Consider the following 17,085-nt stretch of genomic DNA (forward strand, 5'->3'; position numbering starts at 1 on the left):
TTGCAAAACAATACATCAAGTCTCCCAAAAGCATGTGGGAAAATATGTTATGGTCTGATGAGACCAAGGGTAAATATTTTGGCCACAATTCCAAAAGGTACATTTGGCGCAAAAACAACTCTTTGCATCACCAAAAGAACACCATCCCCACGGTGAAGCATGGCGGTGGCAGTATCATGCTTTGGGGTTGCTTTTGTTCAGCTGGAACTAGGGCTTTAGTCAAGGTGGAGGGAATTATGAACAGTTCCAAATACCAGTCACTTTTGGCCCAAAACCTTCAGGCATATGCTAGAAAGCTGAAGATGAAGAGGAATTTCACCTTTCAACACGACAATTATTCCAAGCATACATCCAAATCAACAAAAGAATGGCTTTACCAGAAGAAAATTTAAGTTTTGGAATGGCCCAGCCACAGCCCAGACCTAAATCCAATAGAAAATCTCTGGGGTCACCTGAAGAGGGCTGTGTACAAGTGATGCCCTCGTAATCTGACAGATTTGGAGCACTTTTGCAAGGAAGAGTGGGCAAATATTGCCAAGTCAGATTGTGCCATGCTGACAGACTTCTACCCAAGAAGACTGAATGCTGTAATTAAATCAAAAGGTGCTTCAACAAAGTATTAGTTTAAGGGTGTGGACACTTATGCAACCAGATTATTGTACATTTTTTATTTTTTATATTTTTTCCCCTAACAGATTTGTATGTTTTTCAATTGAATTGTACAAGTTATACGTCACATTAAAGCTGGTAAAAGTTTTGGAATGATTTATTATGGTCTCATTTTTTTATATCACAAAAACTTGACATTTTAACAGGGCTGTGTACACTTTTCATATCCACTGTAGCTATTTGCACACTACATTTTTAATAAAGTTCACTATTTCTTTTTTGTACATATCTGTGAGACCATTTACATTTAAAGATAATATAAAGGTGTTGTCATTCTCTTAAGAAGCTATTATTCCCACCTGTTAAGTCTAACAACTTTTTCTTTAAATGTCTAACTAGTTCCAGCATTTGTGTTACATGCATACACTGTTTGTCAGGTTGATCTTTTATACAGTTGTTGCTTATCATATCCATTTGAACCTATGTCACATCTTACAAAACATTTTGTTTTAATGAAAAACCTCAAAAAAAAAAAAAAAAAACAAGACATAGCCCATAACCCCCCAAAAACCTACTAACTTAACACTAACATACAAAACTATGTACACTGTCAAATATCGAGGTTTAATCCTCCTGACAGTAGCAACTGTCCAAGGCTGATAGCCACACTCACAAACTTGGATTAATCTATAAGGAAAGTTATCCAAAGAAAAACAAAAATCAAATATTTCCAGGTTTTCTGTGCTTTGTAATCCAACATCTGTCAATTTCCAAGTTGTTGTTTTTCTTCCTGCTGATCTCCATCTTACAAATCCAGTCTCTGCTTTATTTTCAATGTATTCTCGGTTCTTCTATTCAACGGTTGTACTTTTTTCTGTCTCCAAGCATTTTTCCTTTAAAACACTGGAAAAGGTTTTACAGGCACAGTCTCTCTATGCAGTGGCGGCTGGTGACTTCAAATCACAGGGGGGCTGCAGGAGACGCTGAATGGGTGGGGTCAAAGGGAAGGGGTGTGGTCAACCATAAAGGGGAGGAGCTATGCACAAAACCACAAAAAACTAACTTTAATTAAATATGCTGCCCTGGGTGGCAAACCATCATTATGAAAGTCCAATCAAGACAAAAATAAGTGTAGAAGAATAAAAATATTTCAATGCATTGGCTGCATGACAGCTTACTTAATATCTAGATGGAAACAAAAGGTTGTGAGGCATGAAAAAATAAATTACTTTTTAAATACATTACTGGAATGCCAGTCAAAATCAAGTATAAGAAAAACCAGAAGCACTCAACTCAAACCACTTCTCCTTGCACTGCAGTTCTCATTATAATATATTCAGCTTTATTAAAGTACCAAGCAACATGCTGAAAGTAGAAATCTATGTGATGCCCCACTTGTAAAAATGTTTCTTATCCAAAAAGACCTGCTGCCTGACAACTTGTTTCATGGGGAAAACATGATAAAAGTAAAAATGAAAAGCAAACAAGAAACAAGCTCAAGATACATTGCTTAAAGGATTACTGTACAGGTTATGGACCACACATGATTGGCATTCTGTTTAGTTTACGGGTAAAGTCTGTAGAGATGACTGGAAGTCTCCAACAAGTGTAATGAGCTTTTAAAATAATGGAATCCTGTCCTTTAATACCCAAGGCTTATACATTATCTAGTCAAGTATTCTCTGCATGGCAACAACAGAAAGGCTTTCAATGTTGGCAATTCTTTAACAGTATGCTTATTAAAGCTTACTTGCATCTTACGATGTCAGACAAGCTTACCTTACGGTCATTAAAGCATTGCTACTTAAACACAGAGCAACAGGCACTTTGAGTAATAAGCATAAATCTGAGTAATAAGCATAAATCAACAGTACAAAATATGACAGAAACCAGACCATTCTGCAAAATCAAGGACAGATGAAAAGCCACTGTAGTACTTATGCAGTGTGTCCTCCCCATCCAAGGTAGATACAACTACTCCTTGCCTTGCTTGGACACATCCAGAGTCACTACATGGGGGAGTGGGGTGCAACAAGCATGTCACAATTTGAAATCTCTCTGGCTGACTGTGATGGGCCTGACACATTTGTCATACCTCTCAACCTCAAGAGCAAGAAATCTGGACAAAGCCATACACAGAAGTGGGACAAAGGCACAACAATAAGGACAATTTTTAAATATTGCTCTAATAAACTTAGAAAGATAATAGAATAGGTCTTGCATTAGTATGAATTTTCTGAAGGGTATAAAATCTGAAACTCAAATGTCTGTCATTTTCTAACTTCAGTCTTTAGTGATTTGTCACTAATTTGCCAAAAACACAATTTTATGAAAAATGGACCAAAAATGTGATGCAAAAATATAAAATAGACACACAATACAGCTTCTACCTGTCAAAGAAGGGACACTTTAATATTAGTACTGCTACCTTGAGCAGCTGACAAAATAAAAGAATCTACATGCATTTCAAGTAATCTATAACTTTGATTATTACAGTTATTTCTTAATTGTAAACCCTCCATGTTTTCTTCCAAAATTGCTATTTTGCGGAGGGATTATTAGGGCGAAGAGCAACATTTTGAGCCAAAAATTGGGGACAGTTGAGAGGTTGGCTATGCCTAATTCTATAAAGCAATTTATTTGCATGTACCTCTCAACCTGTTAATGCAGTAAATCTGAACAAGGCCAAATATATTGGGGGCACATATAAACAGTACTAAAATTGCTCTTGTATAAATTGAGACAGTTGATAGAGCGGCTCTTACTTTAACATGCATTTTTATGAAGGTTATGAAGTCTGAAACTTATTATTTAGTGACTTCTGGCAAATCATTTAGGAATTAAAACTACAAATTTTATGAACAACAAACCAAAAATAAGAAGCAAAAATCTATTCATTCTTTGAAAATCTGGACAGTTGGGAGGTATAGTTCAGCTGGGCCTGTCTGAGTTTGCTGCCCTCCCCCCCCCCCGACAAAATAATGGTTGAACTGGAGCCACTGCAGCCATTCCAATTAACCATTACTTGGCTATTTCACTCCATTTACCATAAACACTAATGTGCATACTGCTTTACTTCAATGATTGGACTTCATTTGAAAGTTTTATTTTGTATTTTACAGCACAAACATTAAGTCATCTGTTAAACAAAGCAATGCAGTCTCACAATGAAAACTTAGCATTAAAACTTCTCTGCCCTTGAAACTCACATTCATTGAAACAGCATTGAAATCCACATTCAAAGAAAATACATTTTGCCAGTGGCAGATAAAGATTAATTTTGGGCTGTTTTGAATCATAGGCCCCTTGCATATGAAACATACATGTGCTCTTTGATACACCTTCCTCATTGTACTAAAAATTATATTCCTTGTACAATACAGTACACTTGTTAGAGGGTGTTTTAAATTTGTTTTGAACATTTTTCCAGTAAGCAATGAAACAAAACATATGCACCCATAATGGCAAAACTGCCCAGTTGAGAACATTTATCATAAAAAGTCTACTCAGACTTCCACAGTCCACCATTATTAGTAAATATACACAATTCTACAGTCCACCATTATTAGTAAATATGCACAATTCCACAGTCCACCATTATTAGTAAATATGCACAATTCTACAGTCCACCATTATCAGTAAATATGCACAATTCTACAGTGCACCTTTATCAGTAAATATGCACAATTCTACAGTCCATATTCAGTGAATTCAGTTCTTGCCATAGCTGTCAACCTTAGCACAAAAACCTGGTCGAAGCCAATAATGGCTAAATACAGTCCCAAAAATAGGGACAAATTTAAAATATTCATCTTATAAACTTAGAAAATTGCTAGAAAAAAAGGTTGTGCTACTATGTATTCTGAAGAACATGAAGTTTGAAATTCAAATGCGGTCAATTTTACTGCGGACAGAACAAAACAATTTTCAGCAGAGGCGAGGATTAATACTGCAGACACGTCTTTGTAAAATGGCAGGGCACCAGAGCAAATCCGCACAAACACAGGGAGGAGATGCAGACTCCACACAGAAGCCACCCCAACCAAGAATCAAACCAAAAAACCTATAGCTGTGAGGCAACAATACTACCACTGCACCATCAAATCTGCAAGGAATTAAACATTCAGAAACCTGAAGTCTGAAATTCAAATGCCGGTCAATTTTACTGCGGACAGAACAAAAACAATTTTCAGCAGAGACGCAGGAATTAATACTGCAGACACGTCTTTGTAAAATGGCAGGGCACCAGAGCAAATCCGCACAAACACAGGGAGGAGATGCAGACTCTACACAGAAGCCACCCCAACCAAGAATCAAACCAGAAAACCTATAGCTGTGAGGCAACAATACTACCACTGCACCATCAAATCTGCAAGGAATTAAACATTCAGAAACCTGAAGTCTGAAATTCAAATGCCGGTCAATTTTACTGCGGACAGAACAAAAACAATTTTCAGCAGAGGCATGGGATTAATACTGCAGACACATCTTTGTAAAATGGCAGGGCACCGGAGCAAATCCACACAAACACAGGGAGGAGACGCAGACTCCACACAGAAGCCACCCCAACCAAGAATCAAACCAGAAAACCTATAGCTGTGAGGCAACAATACTACCACTGCACCATCAAATCTACAAGGAATTAAACATTCAGAAACCTGAAGTCTGAAATTCAAATGCCGGTCAATTTTACTGCGGACAGAACAAAAACAATTTTCAGCAGAGGCGAGGAATTAATACTGCAGACACGTCTTTGTAAAATGGCAGGGCACCTGAGCAAATCCGCACAAACACAGGGAGGAGATGCAGACTCTACACAGAAGCCACCCCAACCAAGAATCAAACCAGAAAACCTATAGCTGTGAGGCAACAATACTACCACTGCACCATCAAATCTGCAAGGAATTAAACATTCAGAAACCTGAAGTCTGAAATTCAAATGCCGGTCAATTTTACTGCGGACAGAACAAAACAATTTTCAGCAGAGGCAGGGGATTAATACTGCAGACACGTCTTTGTAAAATGGCAGGGCACCAGAGCAAATCCACACAAACACAGGGAGGAGATGCAGACTCTACACAGAAGCCACCCCAACCAAGAATCAAACCAGAAAACCTATAGCTGTGAGGCAACAATACTACCACTGCACCATCAAATCTGCAAGGAATTAAACATTCAGAAACCTAAAGTCTGAAATTCAAATGCCGGTCAATTTTACTGCGGACAGAACAAAAACAATTTTCAGCAGAGACACAGGAATTAATACTGCAGAGACGTCTTTGTAAAATGGCAGGGCACCAGAGGAAATCCACACAAACACAGGGAGGAGATGCAGACTCCACACAGAAGCCACCCCAACCAAGAATCAAACCAGAAAACCTATAGCTGTGAGGCAACAACACTGCCACTGCACCATCAAATCTGCGAGGAATTAAATATTCAGAAACCTGAAGTCTGAAATTCAAATGCCTGTCAATTTTATTTAACATTTGTTAATCAGGGCAGTCTGACTTGGAACAAAAAAACAATTTTCAGCAGAGGCCCAGGAAGAAATAATGCAGGCATGTCTTTGTAACATGGGAGGACACAAAAGCAAACCCACACAAACACAGGGAGAAGATACGGACCCCACAAAGAAGGAACCCCAGCCAAGAATCAAACCTGAGAACTTGCAGCTGTGAGGCAACAATGCTACTACTACACCATCAAATATCAAGCATTGCAACATTTACAAACCACAGATATTATGAGGAACAGCTCAGATCAAATATGAGGCAAAAATCTGCAATTTTTTTACAAATGGTGGTGGGTAGGGAACTCAAGTCTTTAACACCTGCATACAGGGTACAGGGTTCAAGCCTGAGGTATTCCCTACCACACCACCATGAGCACCTGGGGCATTTTCACACACACACACACACACACACACCTCTCCAGTTACAAGCACCAGCAAACACATACACAACTCCACTACTGCGCATGCGCGAAAATTTAAAAAAATATTTTTTTTTTGTTTTCTTTTTTAATTTGAGGGGGCTGCAGTCCGGCAGCCCGATGCCACGAGCCGCCCCTGTCTCTATGGACCTTATTACCAGAAGAACAAGAAGCAGAGCCATCTCTTGTTAGCTCATTCTTTGTTGAGCAAACTTTTGTATTTCCTCCTTTGCATGTTTTGCATCAAAAAATGACTTTGAACCTCCAGGAAAGAATATTCTGAAAAGAGCGGGATACAGCAGCTTGAATTTCATGCCTGCCTCTCGACATTCCCTGACTAGTGGAATAAATCTACAACACTTCGGCCTCGTGTACAGTGAGTAATCATTTTCCACAAACACGCTACTGTCTTCCACATTTAGTACTTTGTCCTTCTGCCACAGTTTTGTCAGAATTAACTCTTTCTGTTGGTAAGATTGCATCTTTACTATTAAAAGTCTAGGTTACTTTCCCATGGCCAAGTTTGGAGCATGCACACAATTTGTTGTTTCAGTTAGCAACTCCTGCTGTAGAATACCAGTCCATTTGCTTATTTGTACTTTCATAAAATTAATACAGTCTGCTTCATTCCAGCTTCTCTGGCACAGCAGTAAATTTTCCCTGTGTGCTCTGTTATCTAATTGTATTACTTTTTGAAACATCTCTTCTTGAACAGTCTCATACTCAGCCAGCCTTTTCTTCATTTCAACCTCTGATTTTTGCAGTTTTATCACCTTACCTGAATACCTGTTTACAGCTTTTTCCATTTTTCAACCCTTTTGTTATTTGAGTCCATATACTCCTTCAGTGTTTCATTTATTTAATAATTTCTGAGTACATTTGACTTATTTTTCCTTTAGGTTGCTGGAAGTCATGTCTTGCACGAAAGCTGGAGCTTGCAATGCTTTTTGCTGAACAGCTGCAGAATTCTTCTCAGTCAGTGTTTTCTCCTCACCTTTTGAGATTGATTTTCTCTCAGGTTTTCTGAATTTCTCTTTTGCAGTGCACTTACTAGCCAGTTACTGAAATTTACCCAAAAAGACAAGTTCACTGGCTGTCTTTTCTGAGTTTCCATTTTTACAATGGGAGAGCTGAAATTAAGCTGTCCCTCAGTGTGCAGCTATCTTGGAAGTCTAGTTTAACCTGGTGTTGAGCAAAAACAGAGACAGCTTTCTGAATGGTTTGGAAGGATGGGATGAGGGGTATTGTCCTAATAGATAGTGATAAGGAGTTCTTTAGCAACATGGTAGGAGTACAGACAATGTCCAGCAGATTTGACAGGTGTGGACAGACAGGAGATTTTGGTCACTAGATCATGATGATAACTAGGAACATAGCTGTGTAAAATGTTATTTCATGATGGACAAGACAATGGATTCTAGAAAATTTTATAGGTGGTAAGACATCATCATTCATCATCATTCTCTTTCAGCTTTTCCCGTTAGGGGTCGCCACAGCGGATCATCTCTTTCCATTTCTTCCTATCCTCTGCATCTTGCTCTGTTACACCAACCGCCTGCATGTCCTCTCTCACCACGTCCATAAACCTTATCTTAGGCCTTCCTCTATTCCTCTTACCTGGCAGCTACATCCTTAGCATCTTTTTCCCAATATACCCATCATCCCTCCCCAGCACATGTCCAAACCAACGCAATCTCGTCTCTCTTGCTTTGTCTCCAAACTGTCCAACATGAGCTGACCCTCTAATATACTGATTCCTAATCCTATCCATCCTAGTCACACCGAGTGCAAATCTTAACATCTTTAACTCTGCCACATCCAGCTCTGACTCCTGCCTTTTTGTCAGTGCCACTGTCTCCAACCCATATATCATAGCTGGTCTCACTACCCTCTTGTAGACCTTCCCTTTCACTCTTACTGGTACCCGTCTATCACAAATCACTCCTGACACTCTTCTCCACCCATTCCACCCTAGGTGGTAAGACACTGTGTATATATAAGCTCGTTTCTTCCCACATTCCAAAGACATGCAATAGGTGGACTGGACACTCTAAATTGGCCATAGGTGAAAGTGTGTGCAAGACTGAGCGGTGCAAATGAACTACAGTGGCAGGGATAGCCACCCGGCAGTGTAAACCTTGGCTGGAGATGACTGTCACTGCGGACGTGACACCCCGACCCCATGTGCAAAATGGGAAAAGGGTTGAGGATGGATGGTGGTAGTTCTAACCAATTTAGGTGTTTTAGTGATATACAGTGGTAGGTTCTGAAAGGAGTATTTTCTATAACTTTAGTAACTTTGTTTTAGCATCGTTCAAGTTGTCTGAAGATTAGTAAGGATGGGAGCACCATAAAGAAGTGAGGGAAGGAGCTAAGTAGTGGCAAGTGGAGTTTTAGTTGCGTTGGTGAGAAAGTTTTTGACTCTATAAAGCATTCCTGGGTTTTGATGAGTTCTTCTTATGTAATTTTGTATATATAGGTCAAATTTAAGATCATCATCCACTATCATCCTTAATAATTTGCTATGAGAAGTGACTTCAATGGTGGTAGAGAAAGGACTTTACATTTTGTTTTTTCATGGGGCAGGGATTTGGGGGAAAAAGTAGTAGTTTTTTTTCTGAGCATGGGCTATGAGTTACAAAGCCATGGTTCAGTTGCTATTAAAGCTTCCTGAGTTATTTTTTGGAGGTGTGCCACATTTTCAGATGTGCAAATGAGTGTGGCATCATTTGTGTACTGTAATAGGGTGGTCTACTGTGTGGATGTGTAGAAGGTGTTGGTGAGAATGTTAAACAGGAGGGAAACAAGGATAAAGCCTTGCGGTACACTGGTGGTGACTGGAAAGTATGGAGAGAGGGTGAAATTCCATTTTACTGACTGACACCTATTGGGTAGGTAGCTTTTGAACCACAGAAGTGTGGGATGACATGGACCTAATAAGGACATTCAAAGTAGAAGTTTGCCATAGCAAACTGTGTTGAAAGCTTTAGACAAGTCTAGAAATAAAGAAGAGACTTAGTTGCCATTATCTTTAGTGTTATTTACAGTATCTGTATAGGTTAAAAGTGCAGTGCTAGCACTATGGGAAAGATAGAAGCCATGTTGTGTGGGGGATAGGAGTTCTTCTTGCAGGTGATAGTTTAGCAACTGTTTTTGAACATATTTGTGAAGTATTTTGGAGGGGGGCATAAGACTGCTCTAGGCCTAATGTTAGTAATGTCTGTTTCTGTTAAATTTCCGCCTTTGTGCAGATGGATAATATGTTACTTTTTCCAGAGAGAAGGAATATGGGATTCCTGGACTGATCAATTTGTAAGGATTGAGACAGCGTACGCAATGCTATCGGCTTCTATTTTAAGATATTCACATGGACGACCATCAGCTGAAGTACAGCATGGTTTGAGTAGTTTTATACAGGATGTCGGCACAGGTTTGAAGTTAAAAGTGGATGTGGTGATATCTGGCTGCTGGGCAGTGTTAATATTAGATGTTTGGGAATCCTTTGTTAGAGGTGACATACTATCTATGAAATAAGAGCTGAAATATATTGCAGTTTGGAATGATGAGTTATTTGGAGAAGGGTTAGGGTTGAACTTATGGCTGGGATGCAAGATTTCTTTAATATTTGTCCAGAATTTTTCAGGGTTGTGTTTATTTTTATTCAGAAAGTTATTATAGTATAGTAATTATGGAAGAAATGAATCCACCACCTGGGATTAACCTGCATAAAAAAAAATAAAGTCTACTTTGTCCACTGAAGCTTGCTATCTTTTAATTAATAAAGCCTTCAAGAAGCAAGAACCTAACACTCTACATCTTTTCTGTTGCAATAGTTTGCACGAGGTTCTTAACTGCGTGCCCCCCCCGCCCCAACCTGGGATTAAATTGCAAAAAATAAGTTTATTTTGTTCACTGAAGCTGGCTGTCTTTTAACTAAACAAAACCTCCGGGAAGGAAGAACCTGACACCCTACAGCTTTTCTATTGCAATAGATGAATTACAACTTAGTTTTTGTAAAATTCTAAGGCTTGGTGTTAAAAGGTGTGTGCACAAGAACAAGGGTTCTCCCCTTCCTGTTATTCTAGCCATTTGCCACTAGATGGAGCCATAATACCTTGAATTAGCCTTACACACACACACACACACACACACACACACACACACACACACACACACACACACACACACACACACACACACACATTCTTCCAGTCCCAAGCATTCATTGTTTAAATTCATTGTTTACATTAGTACATTTTCGCTTTTACTTTTCAGCATCCTGTCTATATTAACCACAACTCTCTCTGTAACTTCCCAACAACCCCGTTTGTGTGCTTACAGTGACACTTATTTAAAGCGTTCCAGATCTACTTAGATTAATATTTTGTTAGATACTGATATCTTAAGCTTTTCCTGTCCCTGCAGGGGCGGGACCCTTAAGTTCCTGATTAATCCTGTTCTGGCTGCTCTCTACTCCATTCACCTTGACTGCTACTCCCACCCCCACTCCCTGATTATTTTCATTAGTCAGTCCCCTACTAGGATGCCACCTTTAAGCTATCTCTAAACTACCTAACTCACATTCAGCTTCCATCCTGTAGATGCTTTAGCTTCCCTACCCCTCTGTTTGTTGTGCATGCACGGCAAGTAAGTCGAGCAGTGGCACATGTATACTTGAGCTGATATGCATTACTGACTTCTTATTATTACTGTTAGCAGCTGATTTATTTGGTTATTACTCTTAACTGCTGATTTATTTGATGGTGCTGAGCAGAAACTGCTGTTCAGAAATCCTATATGTCACGAGAGCTAGCTAATGTACTAACTGACAAACTGCTTGTTATTTCTATCTTGTATTATGAAGGCGGAGCTTAATCGTTGTATATCTGCCAGGCATCCTAGTAACTGTTTGCAAAGCATATTCATGTTCTGGCTGCACCTGTAAGCATTCCTGTAGCATACTACTGTTCTTAGAAGACTTACAGACTGGAATTTACAATTGCTTTTATAGAAGGTTAAGTGACTGCAGTTCATTTTGCTGTTAGTTCATATTAAATAACATAGCTGTAGAATTACTGTCTTAGAACAGCCGTACTTCCTTTGCTTTGTGCAATATATTGTGTGTATTCACTGCTGAATTGCACAGCTATCAGGTGACTTGGAGACTGCATGCTAATGCTGTTAGTCTGTGGTTCTAGAGAGCTGTTTAACACTGTATGCAATATAACCAATTTTCCTCTTTATCTGTATCCCTTGCATACTCTCCAATTCACATTCCTGTAATCTTTGCACTAATTTCACCTTATTTAACTTTATTTTTCAGTTCGCACAGGATCTTAACTGGGTGCCCCCCCCTCCCACCACCACCTGGGATTAAACTGCAAAAAAAAGTCTATTTTGTCCACTGAAGCTGGCAATCTTTTAACTATATAAAACTTCTGCGAAGCAAGAATCTGACACCCTACAGCTGTTGTATTGTCATAAGTGAATTACAACTTAGCTTTTGTAGTTCTAAGACTTAGTGTTAAAAGGTGTGTGCACAACAACAAGGATTTTCTCCTCCCCATTATTCCAGCCAATTGCCACTAGATGGCGCCATAATACCTTGAATTAGCCATAGACACACACACACACACACACACACACACACACACACACAGACATCCAGTCCGAAGCATTCACTGTTTAAATTAGTAAATTTTTGCATTTACTTTCAGCGTCTTGTCTATACTAATCACAACTCTCTCTATAACTGCCCAACAACCCTGTCTGTGTGCTTACAGAGATACTTATTTAAAGCATTCCAGAGCTACTTAGATTAATCTTCAGTTAGATACTGATATCTTAAGCTTATTACTCACATTAAACTGATAGTTTTTCAGCTCTTGTCCCTGCGGGGGCTGGGCCTGCTCTGTTCGCTACGTTTACTCTGCTTACTACCCTGCCCCATCCCCACCCACCCTCCATAACGTTAACCTTATACCTAATCTGACCCCTCCCACACCTCTCTTCCACCTATCCCATACCCCCCCAATTATTCCCCCAGTCATACCATACCTCCTAACTACTCTACCCCCCCCCATTCTAAATAGGGCCATATAGTGCTCCATCCCCTAAACTACAGCTAGCCTGCTCATATTCATTATGTTATCACACTGCACTCAACCACCATCATGTTCATCACTACAATTACTATGATCTCATGTCTCTTACTTGCACTTTCTCTCCTAACGATAATCACAACTTTCCAGACAACCAACAAATCTCCTACACCCACCTGTACAATCACCACACATAAACCACATTTATCAAGTTACTCTAACATCCACCCTTGCTTATTCACAGCTAATACCTCTGTACTATCTCAAGTAAAAATTCCACTTCTACAAAGGCACCCCCATTATCACACCACTAGCAGCAACTGTACCATTTTTAGGAAAGAAATAAGTATAAGCCACATAATTTGTCAAACCATTATATCCCAGTGCAGTAAAATACAACCCAACCCAGGCCCAACTCTCCCCAGCAAAACTAGCAAATCTCTCATGCTATCAACCATAAATCTCCAAAGCCTTAGAAACAAGATACCTGAACTCCAGGCATGAATTTCACAAAATAACCCTGATATTACAGCAGCTACTGAAACCTGGTTGAAAACATATGTAAAAGACAGAATTTCTCCCCCTGGCTACTCATGCCTAAGAGCTGATTGGCCCCACAAAAGAGGAGGGGGGGGGTAGCAATACTCTTCCCTAGCAAATATACTTTAATTCCCTACTCAAAACAACTTCCAACTTCTCCCCCAGCCGAAGTACTAATCTCTATATTCCAGCTTAACAATCATAAAAACACTTGCATACTTGCTTTGTATAGAGACAATGAAACCATAATCCTAGGTGATGTAAACATTGACTGGTTAGACAATGCCAAAAAGAACCCCTCAAAAAACATAAACCTTTACAACGTCTCCCAACTAATTCAAGACATTACCAGACCCCACAAAATTAACAACTGGGGCTGCACAATGCACTGGATATTAGTGTCCAACCCTAACAATATCACCACAGCAGGCATACTACCTAATACCATTAGCGACCACCACCCAGCATATATCCTATGCAAATCGACCCCAACCCCAGGCCAACACCAATACAAATCAACCAGAAATTTGACTAAGTTCCAACCATCCATATTTAATGAAACCTTAGCTAAAGTAAATTGGGAACCCCTCAAATCCATGCCACTTACTGAGGCTGTTAAATTCTTTAACACAACATTCCTACACATCCTAAATAGGAAGCACCTACCCGCCAGAAACAAATAAAACATAACCATGCAAGCTGGCTCTCAAAATCCACCAAAGAAGTCATGTCCAGAAGGGATAAAATATGGAAATCACAGCAGAAAAATAAAGACCCCTCAACTCTACTACAATACAAGCAATTCCATAACCAGGCAAAACGACTAATAACTAGAGATACAAAAGCTCACTACCTTCACCTACAAAGCCAACATAAAGATAATCCCCAAAAATTCTGGTCTTCCATTAACCAACTATTTCACTCAGACTCTCAAAGCAACCCATCCCCTGACCCAGACAAAACCGCAGACAAACTTACCACCCTCTTCAGTTCCTACTTCATTGACACCATAGCTAACCTAACCACCACTTTTCCTACAGTTAGCACCACCACCACTAAGACAGCTGATGACCAAATCATCCCAGAAAATAATCCTACCCTCAACTCCAGCCTAAAATTCTCCTCCATACCCACTGTCACAATAAAAAAAAACTTTTACTTAAGCTAAAACCCTGTACTCTGGCCCCTGATAATCTACCCCCACACTTCCTGCAGCTAGCTACAAACTCTATAACTTATCCCATCAGCATACTCATTAACAGATCGATTAAAGAATCCCTTGTCCCAGACATCTGGAAAATAGCATACATTCTCTCCTTAGACAAAGTCGGCTCCAGCAAAGACACCAGAAACTTTCGGCCCATAGCAATTCTCTCACACATCTCTAAAATACTGGAAAAATGCATTCATGCCCAATTCCTCAACCATCTGCTTGAAAACCAAATTCTATTACCCACTCAGCATGGTTTCAGACCAGGACAGAGCACCACTACTGCCCTCCTCTCCTTCCTTGATACAGTTAACCGGTCATGGGATTCTGGCAAAATAATTGATTTTCTTTTCCTAGACCTCTCCAAAGCTTTTGATACCATTCCCCACACCATCCTCCTCTCCAAACTATCTGCTCTCTACATTCCCCCACCCACCTACCCTACAATGGTTCAATAGCTACCTCTCCAATAAGCAGCAATCCACCAAATGGCAACAATCTTACTCTCTCCCTCCCTTCCTTAATACTTCCACAGGGGTACCTCAGGGCTCCATACTTGGCTCTCTCTTATTTAGCATCTTTATTAACAACTTTCACTCTACTCTCCCTACAATGCTCAGTAATCCAGTATGCTGACGACTCTACAATAATATGCACTGCAAATTCCAGCTCTGAACTCCAGCAAATCACCCAGAATGCCCTCACCTCTACTGAATCTTGGATACTTAACAATCATCTTGCCCTAAATCTGGAAGAAAAAAACCTAAACTAGTACTTTTTACCCCTAAGAAAACTACTCCCCTAGATAAAAACTCTTCACTATACAAGCCCAAGACAATGCCACTATAGAAGTTGTCCCACACACTAAACTACTAGGCATTATTATAGATGAAAACCTCAACTTTGACTACACATAAACAATAACATCAAAAAACATACCAAAAGCTTGGTATGTTCTACAGGCACCAGCACTTTCTTAGCCTCTCTACTAGACAAACCCTTGTAACCACCTTTTTATTACCCTCTCTCCTTTATGGCACCCCTCTCCTCACTAATATCCAAAATTCTGCAAAATCCAAACTTGAAATGTGTTACAACAGAATAGCCAAATTTCCACCACGGCCAAATTCTCATCCCAACACTGTAACTCACTGAAACAATTAGGCTGGCTGAACTCCCCCACCATCTCTCATTCACTCAACTAACTACAGCGCACAAAATAATCTACAGACCCACAGACTATCCTGCTCTCTCAACACTACTTGCCCAATACCAACCCAGCAGGCAACTAAGATCTGAATATCATCTACCTCTAAAAGTAGAAAAGTCCACCTTACCTGCTGGTCAACTCTTCTATTCCTTCACCGTAGCCAAACTATGAAACTCACTTCCACCTTCTATAAAATACACAGGCAGCACCACCACCTTCAAATACTGAAAAATCATCTCAACTCTTCCTGGCTATATACCTGCTCTACAACCTAACCTCCTCCTTCTCCTTTTATGATAACTAAACTGTTTTTTGCTACTGCTGACTGATATTTTCTCCATAATTACTATTTTTCATCACTTGTTGATACTGGTATAATAATGCTGATTAACATATCTCTGTTTATTCCTCTCTGATTGAATTAATCTGGCAACCAACAAATTTCCTGCATTCATGTGTATATTCTGTATATATTACTGCAATCACTATGTGTGACACTGTATCGACCTTTGTACCAATTAATGTTTAACATTTTCTGTATCTGTGTTCTTGTCGGAGCTCTTCTAGCCAGGCCTCCACTGAAAATGGGTTCTTTTAGGCCCAGTGGACTTTCCCGGTAAACAAATGGAATAAATAAACAAATGCAATAAATAAAATTAAAAAAAAATTCAAGCAAGTGAAAAGTCTGCAGTCCCTTTGATTTTATATGTAGATCTATCATATCAATATCAGCCTGATGAGTCATTATGGAAAAAAGAAGTTATATCTTACCATAACATTCCATCTGTGTTGTCCATTTTCATTCTTCCTCAACAAATGGGTGCAGATCTGACCACTGGATCCGACTCAGTCACTGTCTACTGATTCTAGGATCCAAATCTCGAGCTCCTCTCTTACTCACAATGCTTCTGACCATCACAATACCACAGATTGAGTTTGCTGTTCATTATACTAAAATAATGATACTATGACAGGAAAGAGGATGAAAGATCAGGAGCTCAAACAGGAATTATGGTTCCTAACCACTCTTACGTTAGGTCTCTCTCAAGGTTAAGGACAGGGGGAAGGTGGGAAGGAAGTTAAGGAAGAATGAAAATGGACAACATAGTTGGAACGTTATGGTGAGTACATAACTTCTTTATCTGATGTTGTCATTTTGATTTAGTCCTCAAAGAATGGGACAGAGTCCCCAGCTACAGTAACCTTGGGTGGCACTCATCGAAAGATGTTCCAGAGCACTGCGGAACCAAAGGCATCTATATTCTTGGAAATGATTCCAATTTGTAATGTGCAATAAAGGTATGAGTATTTTACCAAGAGGCAGCTGCACAGATATTGTCAATAGAGGCTCTTGCCCAAAAGGCTGCTGAAGTAGACATTGACCTGGCTGAATGTGCCTTCAATTGTTTAGGTAATGCAATACCTATCAAATAACAGAAGTAGAAAATGCAATCTGTGATGCATTTAGCCAGGGTAGTTTT

The 17,085-nt window shown here is 39.6% G+C and overlaps 1 protein-coding gene across 1 annotated transcript in view; it reads right to left on the reverse strand.

Annotated features, from left to right (window-relative positions):
* The window catches only part of NIM1K (NIM1 serine/threonine protein kinase), a 1,007,665-nt gene that overhangs the window by 370,685 nt on the left and 619,895 nt on the right, over positions 1–17,085 (reverse strand). The gene's annotated exons all lie outside the window — the stretch shown is intronic.

Source organism: Protopterus annectens, chromosome 1.part1, assembly GCF_019279795.1.
Source record: "Protopterus annectens isolate FY-2018-M chromosome 1.part1, PAN1.0, whole genome shotgun sequence".
Classification (NCBI taxonomy): Eukaryota; Metazoa; Chordata; order Ceratodontiformes; family Protopteridae; genus Protopterus; species Protopterus annectens.